Consider the following 8492-nt stretch of genomic DNA (forward strand, 5'->3'; position numbering starts at 1 on the left):
GGGTCCCCCCTTTGGTGTCAAAATCGAAAATTTTCAAAGTCCCGTAAACTTTTTTATTTTAAATCTTAAAAAATCAAACTCCTACTTTAAAATGTAGGTAACACGGTCTATTTTATTTTATCATTCGACAAACTTTCTTCTAAAACTTCGTTTTATTAATACCTTTTTTTTTCACATCCGAAGCAAACCGATATGAACCTCCGGAAATTTTTCTAAGTCCCAAAAATTTTCTAAGAGTCCCGTAAACTCGATAATTTGGACTTTGTTCGAAAAATCACCAAGAGACATTTTAGGCCAGGACAAGTGTCCTCTTGGCCCGAGACGTGGGCCATTCTCGGTTTTTTCCGCACTTTTGCAAACCGATATGCACCTCGGCCGACCGGAATTTTCGGGTGTCGAGTTGTTGTTCGGCGGCCTGTCAAAAAAAAACCCGTCGATAGATTTTTGAATTTATACTTTTAAAACACGCCCAAGATTCCATTCTAGTCGACTGCAAAGTTTCATAAACTTTTATCGAGCCGTTTTCGAGAAAATTCGTGTTTTTACAAACCGATATGCACCTTTTGAGAAGGGTCCCCCCTTTGGTGTCAAAATCGAAAATTTTCAAAGTCCCGTAACTTTTTTATTTTAAATCTTAAAAATCAAACTCCTACTTTAAAATGTAGGTAACACGGTCTATTTTATTTTTTCATTCGACAACTTTCTTCTAAAACTTCGTTTTATACCTTTTTTTCACATCCGAAGCAAACCGATATGAACCTCCGGAAATCTTTCTAAGTCCCAAAATTTTCTAAGTCCCGTAACTCGATAATTGGACTTTGTCGAAAAATCACCAAGAGACATTTTAGGCCAGGACAAGTGTCCTCTTGCCCAAGACGTGTGGCCGAATATCGCGGTTTTTCCGCACTTTTGCAAACCGATAGGCACCTCGGCCGACCGGAATTTTCGGGTGTCGAGTTGTGTTCGGCGCCTGTCAAAAAAAAAACTCGATAGATTTTTGAATTTATACTTTTAAAACAGTCCCAAAATTCCATTCTAGTCGGACTGCAAAGTTTCATAAACTTTTATCGAGCCGTTTTCGAGAAAAATTCATGTTTTTACCAACCGATATGCAGAGGGTCCCACCCTTTGGTGTCAAAATCGAAAATTTTCAAAGTCCCGTAACTTTTTTATTTTAATCTTAAAAATAACTCCTACTTTAAAATGTAGGTAACACGGTCTATTTTATTTTATCATTCGACAACTTTCTTCTAAAACTTCGTTTTATACCTTTTTTCACATCCGAAGCAAACCGATATGAACCTCCGGAAATTTTTTCTAAGTCCCGATTTTCGCTTTAACCGCCGTAAACTCGGTAAATAAATTTTTTACGGCCCAAACTTCCAAGGAGGCCGAATATGCTCAACTATGCCCGTGGTCAATTTCATCGGTAAAATCTTTATTTTACTTTTGCACAACTGAACGGACTCTGAAATTTTGTACTAAGCCGAAAATTTTCTAAGTCCCCGACTTTTTTATCTAAGTCCTTAAACTTTCTCCTTAGAGGCCCGTATCTGAATAAATTTTTTTCGACAAATGCCAAGAGCTTTTTTATTCTTTAAACATTGCAATACACAATAATCCGAGGTTATTTTATAAAATTGTAAAAAAAAATTTTCAACCGATAAGCAGGGGTATTTTGCGAGACGCTTTTACACACGGAACGTCTCATGAAAATCCTCGGTACTCTATAGGAGGTGGTATGTCCTAAGTTGAAAAATAAAAGTAGCGTAAACCCTCCCAAAGTACGTATTTACAGACGGGTTTTTTAGCATTTTTTATCGAATTTTTGGCTTTTTACCGGTTTTTGACCGGGATTTGAAGTAGCCGACCCGAGAATCAGTCTGGGCGGCGGCGCGCTGGAAAATCTGGCGGCCGCTACCGATCTCAGGGGCTTGTCCTCGACCCACAGCATTGCCGCGAGCCCGCCGACGGTCCTCAGTGACCGCCGGTACGCAGCTCACACGCGGCGCAAACTCCCGGGCGGCTCGAGTAGCTCGACTGCGGCGGCCTTACGGTCCCGCCAGCGACTTTCTCGGGCCGTGCCGACTCTCTTATGGTAAACACTTCGCCTCACCGGGCGTAAGCAAAACGAACTGCGTGTTCTAGCCAAGAAATAGGGCTACCGGTCGCAGACCGGAGACCCTGAAGTGAGTTTAAATGAAGCTCGATAAAATGATTTTCGGACCGGTGTTCGCACCGAGTACCGACCGAATCATCATCCCGAGCCGCCCGGGCAGTGGCGCGCGCGTCGTGGCGCGTAGGTCCGTGACGGGGCCACGTCGTTTCGGCGGCGTGGTTTAAACCTCGTGGCGTTCTTCCTACGGCGCGGCGCGTTAGCGCGGCTGACCCGGACCGAGCGGCTTCCACTCTCTCACAACTCTCGGGCGGTCGTGCCGCGGCTTGTCCGCGCGCTCGCTCCGCCCGTGCGAGTACGGCATCTGTGTTAATGCCGCGCAGACGAGATATCCAGTATATCCGCTGCTCCCTGGTTGATCCTGCCAGTAGTCATATGCTTGTCTCAAAGATTAAGCCATGCAAGTCTCAGTACAAGCCACATTAAGGCGAAACCGCAAAAGGCTCATTAAATCAGTTATGGTTCCTTGGATCGTACAATCCATTACTTGGATAACTGTGGTAATTCTAGAGCTAATACATGCAAACAGAATCCCGACCAGAGATGGATGGAAGGGACGCTTTTATTAGATCAAAACCAATCGGGGCACCAGCCCCGCACTTCTTGGTGACTCTGAATAACTTTCAGCTGATCGCACGGTCCTCGTACCGGCGACGCATCTTTCAAATGTCTGACTTATCAACTGTCGATGGTAGATTCTGCGCCTACCATGGTTGTAACGGGTAACGGGGAATCAGGGTTCGATTCCGGAGAGGGAGCCTGAGAAACGGCTACCACATCCAAGGAAGGCAGCAGGCGCGCAAATTACCCACTCCCGGCACGGGGAGGTAGTGACGAAAAATAACGATACGGGACTCATCCGAGGCCCCGTAATCGGAATGAGTACACTTTAAATCCTTTAACGAGTACCAATTGGAGGGCAAGTCTGGTGCCAGCAGCCGCGGTAATTCCAGCTCCAATAGCGTATATTAAAGTTGTTGCGGTTAAAAAGCTCGTAGTTGGATCTGTGTCTTACGATGTCGGTTCATCGCTCGCGGTGTTAACTGACATGTCCTGTGGGACGTCCTGCCGGTGGCGGTCCGGGCTCCCGGCGGTGTGTAGGGTCCGCCTGAAGCATCCCGAGGGTTCCGGCCGCCGATTCAATCCCGCCGCGGTGCTCTTGACTGAGTGTCGAGGTGGGCCGGCACGTTTACTTTGAACAAATTAGAGTGCTTAAAGCAGGCTGATTTCTGCCTGAATACTGTGTGCATGGAATAATGGAATAGGACTTCGGTTCTATTTTGTTGGTTTTAAGAATCCGAAGTAATGATTAATAGGGACAGGCGGGGGCATTCGTATTGCGACGTTAGAGGTGAAATTCTTGGATCGTCGCAAGACGTACCTAAGCGAAAGCATTTGCCAAGTATGTCCTCGTTAATCAAGAACGAAAGTTAGAGGTTCGAAGGCGATCAGATACCGCCCTAGTTCTAACCATAAACGATGCCAGCCAGCGATCCGCCGAAGTTCCTCCGATGACTCGGCGGGCAGCTTCCGGGAAACCAAAGCTTTTGGGTTCCGGGGGAAGTATGGTTGCAAAGCTGAAACTTAAAGGAATTGACGGAAGGGCACCACCAGGAGTGGAGCCTGCGGCTTAATTTGACTCAACACGGGAAACCTCACCAGGCCCGGACACCGGAAGGATTGACAGATTGATAGCTCTTTCTTGATTCGGTGGGTGGTGGTGCATGGCCGTTCTTAGTTGGTGGAGCGATTTGTCTGGTTAATTCCGATAACGAACGAGACTCTAGCCTGCTAACTAGGCGTCTCCGGTATCCACAATAGTGCTACCGGCGAATTAAATTCTTCTTAGAGGGACAGGCGGCTTCTAGCCGCACGAGACTGAGCAATAACAGGTCTGTGATGCCCTTAGATGTCCTGGGCCGCACGCGCGCTACACTGAAGGAATCAGCGTGTCTTCCCTGGCCGAAAGGCCCGGGTAACCCGTTGAACCTCCTTCGTGCTAGGGATTGGGGCTTGCAATTGTTCCCCATGAACGAGGAATTCCCAGTAAGCGCGAGTCATAAGCTCGCGTTGATTACGTCCCTGCCCTTTGTACACACCGCCCGTCGCTACTACCGATTGAATGATTTAGTGAGGTCTTCGGACTGGTGCGCGGCGATCGCCTCGTGCGGTCGCCGATGTTGCCGGAAAGATGACCAAACTTGATCATTTAGAGGAAGTAAAAGTCGTAACAAGGTTTCCGTAGGTGAACCTGCGGAAGGATCATTAACGTGTTATGTGGCACTGAGGTGCACAAACAAACACCACCGCGCGAGCACGAGAGAGGCCGCGCAGGATCGGGAGTGCTTGGCAACCACTTCCCGAAGAGGGGGGCAGTGTCTGAGCGAGCACTGCCCCCAAAAACACACGAGTTGTGTTCTCACGGTCGCAGTCACGATGTGGCGGGCCGACACATTTGCTCTTGTAAAGAGCGGCAGTGAATGTAGGCACTGCTTCAGGGAGTGCTTGGCAACCACTACCCTGCTGGCACAGTTCAACGGGCCCGCGGGCCGAACTGATGCACTTTCTTCACACAAATGAATAAATAAAAATCCGGCATAGCCGAGATTTGCTCTCTAAAGAGCGGCAGTGAGTTGGGCACTGCTTCAGGGAGTGCTTGGCAACCACTACCCTGCTGGCACAGTTCAACGGGCCCGCGGGCCGAACTGATGCACACTTTCTTCACACAAATGAATAAATAAAAATCACGCGATGGCGGGCCGACAGATTTGCTCTTCTAAAGAGCGGCAGTGAGTGATGGCACTGCCTCAGGGAGTGCTTGGCAACCACTACCCTCCTGTGGCACAGTTCAACAGGACTGATGCACACTACTACTAAAAGTTTTACACACACGAGTTGTGTCAATACGCGCGCGCCCGGCCGTGTCGGTGTCCCACGGTTGCAACGGGCGCGCTCGGCTGCAGTCACGTGTTGGCGAGCCGAAAGAGAGATCCGCACACATGAGGCTGAGGCCGATGATTAAGCGAGATCAGTTCTCTACCGCACACCAGTTGTGCTCAACCGACTATCTAGCAGTGAAAACGGCCTGAGGGCGTCCCCTGGACGCTACAAGTAGCGACAAGTCGCCCCCAGGCCCAACGCCCGCTCGCAGTGATCTCGTATCACGGAGCGCATTCCGCTTGCCATGGAATACAGCGTATCCCGTGCCCCGGTTCTCGGGGCGACGGATTTGCCGGTACGCGCGGGGACGGCAGGTCGTCCAACTCCACACGGGCACAGTCGGCAGTCGCGATGAAGGCGCGACTTCACCTGGCGTCACTAGTGGCTGGCGCGACTGACCCCGTGGAGATCGGCCTCGACCGAACCCCGCAAAGTGTCGTGCAGCGTACGCGATGAAGGCGTCGCAGGATGGTGCGCGCAAGAGCGTGCGTTGCCGGCATCCCGTCCCACTGTGGTTCCCCTTGTACTTGCGATTCAAGCTTCGGCCTTGCCGCACGTGGCGGTCCCGAGGCCCATTAAATGGCTGGGAGCACAGTGGGTCGGGGCAATTCCCCGCAATACCGCGGTTGGCGGCAAGTACCGGGTCGGGGTGCAGCCCTTCCCGAGGAACACCGTATCCAACAACCGCAAAATAGGTGTGTGTCACTGTCAAGTGATTCCCTGGAGGCGTCACTCGTCCGGATTTGCAGTCAGAGTTTACTCCGATGCGAGTACGTAGACGCGTAGAGCCGCGCCGGCATGGCCGCGCGCGCGCTCCGCGTCCGGAAAGCGAGAACTCCTGATCCGAGCACGAGTGTCCGATTCCCGGCAGGAGGAAAGCGGCGCGTACACCTTACCAACGGTTGCGCGTTCGCCGGTACCCTGGTCGCCGGAGTGTGGCGGCGTAGAGCTCTGTCAGGTGCTCCGTCGCCCGAGTGGCGGCGTAGAGCTCTGTCAGGTGCTCCGTCGCCGGAGTGGCGGCGTAGAGCTCTGTCAGGTGCTCCGTCGTCGGCCGGCCGGCTCGAGGAATCGTAAAACGCGCCTTTTTAGGCGAAACCGTCCGGCGGGGATGCGACAAACCACACCAACGGTCCTCACCACAACGAGGTGCACAGCCGCTAAACCAGTTTACCTGGGGGAGTGTTTGTTCACTCTCGCGGCGGCCGTCTTGTAGACGCGTCGACTCGCCTGTCGTTTGTTCACCACGAACTCAAGACGCTCGCGTCCCCCGGTGACCGCTGCCCGCAGCGGACTCCGGAGAGCGCGTGCGACGCTGGAGCCTCGAGCCCCGCGTCCCAGCCTTTGACAGGGACCGCCTTCCTCAAGGCGGACTCTCGGGCAGGGCGGCGGAAGGCGCGGTTCGCGTCCACGCGTTGGTTCCCAGTGGGGGTAGGCACTGTAACGAGAGCTCTCCACTGACGGATCGTGACGCTCGAGCGCCCTTCGGCGCGGGGCCCGGGACCCCCCCACACGGGGGGGACCCCGGCACCAGACCGTAGGACGACGGCCTGACCGCGTATTTGTCAGAGTTTTCTGGCAGCGACACTACCCGTCCGCCTCTCCAGACCGGGTTAACCAATTGCAGACCAGTTCTGCGCGGTTTCGGCCTACGGTATCTGGACGCGGACAACCAAGGGCGTGTCCCGAGACGGTTTTTCGGCACTTAGGCTCTGAGGCGTGCTGGACCGGGGCAGCGCCGCACGTCGTTATCGCTCGCCCGAGCGATGCGTCGTGTGGCAGATCTCGTGTGTTTCGCTCGTGAGGCCTGCAACCTCACGACGCGCTGCGAGTGGATGTCACCGGACCGGCCCTCCAGTCTCCATACCGGGTCAGGAATTTTGGTGGATTCCTGCCCGGGAAAAGGGAGCCGTTGGCTCGGCCCGTCCCACCACCGTGTCCCGTTACCGCTCACGTGGAGGGTATCGGCTCGGTGGGGGACGGTGTCCGTGTCGCGGCGACCCGGGATTAAGCGTCCGACTCTCCCGCCGTGTGGCTGGCTGGGTGTCACACAGGGTCAGTCGGGCGTGACGGTCCGAAAATTGCCGCCGACATGGACGGTGTCGTCGCGATTGTGGTGGCGGCGACACGTCCTGTCCCCGAAATGTCGGCGGCTCCCGGGCACGGCGGTCGTAACTGGACCGTGACAGCCGTGTTTTTCTATTTTTATACCGGGTGACCATGGCAAGCGTACACTGGCAACCCATGCTGCGAGTCTGCCATAAGTGTGTCGTGACCGGTGTGAGGCACCGGTCCGGCACAACAACGGACCTCGGTCCACAACAACTCAAGACCGCTACCGCGAGGTGCGGCGACTTGATGAAGATTACCCTGAACGGTGGATCACTTGGCTCGTGGGTCGATGAAAAACGCAGCTAAACGCGCGTTGACGTGTGAACTGCAGGACACATGAACATCGACAATTTGAACGCACATTGCGGCCCTGGGATATTATTCCAAGGGCCACGCCTGTCTGAGGGTCGGCAGAACATGAACTGCGGTTCAACCAGCTTTGCGGCGGTGAGACTGTCACAGAAAGCGGACTACGTACGATGGGTCTCGGCGGCCCTGCATCACGTGGGTGCAGGCGAGTCGCTCAGGTCCCGGGCCTTGTAGCCTAGCCGTGCGGTACACCTCAACGGTGACCGCGCGGACCCACGTGCGTCCCGCTGAGACGTCCGACTGCACGCTTTATGGGAGCACTGTCACAAGACGCGCACTTGTGCGCGTCTTCGGCAATCTCCTCAAATACCACTGCGGTGCACAGTACCGAGCTAGACGGGCGGCACGCAAAACACTCTGTTCTAGCCGCGAGTCGCGCGAAAGGCACGGCTCCGGTCCCGCCGTCCCCGAGGGGACCGGCGGTGAGTGACGCGGCTCTCGATCTCGCACGCCATGTTCAACTGTGGTGACCGACTAAAACAGTGAAATTAGTCAACTGCTCACACGTGTTCTGGCACCTCGGCGGATCGTAGTCTGCGCTCACGCAACCGGAGGCGCGTGTCCCTTTCGGGGCCGCGAGGCCCGCCACGGCTCGCTCTTTTCGGAGGGCGTGTCCGCGAGCGGGTGAACACGCGCAAGTGTATAAATTGCATCTCTGATTGCGACCTCAGATCAGGTGGGTCTACCCGCTGAATTTAAGCATATTATTAAGCGGTGGAAAAGAAACTAACAAGGATTCCCTCAGTAGCTGCGAGCGAACCGGGAAGAGCCCAGCACCGAATCCCGCCGGCTGCGCCGGCCGGGAAATGTGGTGTTCGGGAGGGCCCAACTAACCCGGTGTTCGGCGGCCAGTCCAAGTCCATCTTGAATGGGGCCACTGCCCGTAGAGGGTGCCAGG

The 8492-nt window shown here is 54.1% G+C and overlaps 2 non-coding genes across 2 annotated transcripts; both read left to right on the plus strand.

The window, feature by feature from the left end:
* Positions 1 to 2524: 2524 nt before the first annotated feature.
* On the plus strand, positions 2525 to 4444 carry LOC124372029. Its single transcript, XR_006923293.1, has one exon. It is a non-coding gene; the product is annotated as a small subunit ribosomal RNA (ribosomal RNA).
* Positions 4445 to 7479: 3035 nt separating this feature from the next.
* On the plus strand, positions 7480 to 7635 carry LOC124372037. Its single transcript, XR_006923301.1, has one exon. It is a non-coding gene; the product is annotated as a 5.8S ribosomal RNA (ribosomal RNA).
* Positions 7636 to 8492: the final 857 nt, after the last annotated feature.

This window comes from Homalodisca vitripennis, unplaced genomic scaffold (assembly GCF_021130785.1).
Source record: "Homalodisca vitripennis isolate AUS2020 unplaced genomic scaffold, UT_GWSS_2.1 ScUCBcl_1703;HRSCAF=5658, whole genome shotgun sequence".
In the NCBI taxonomy this organism is placed as follows: domain Eukaryota; kingdom Metazoa; phylum Arthropoda; class Insecta; order Hemiptera; family Cicadellidae; genus Homalodisca; species Homalodisca vitripennis.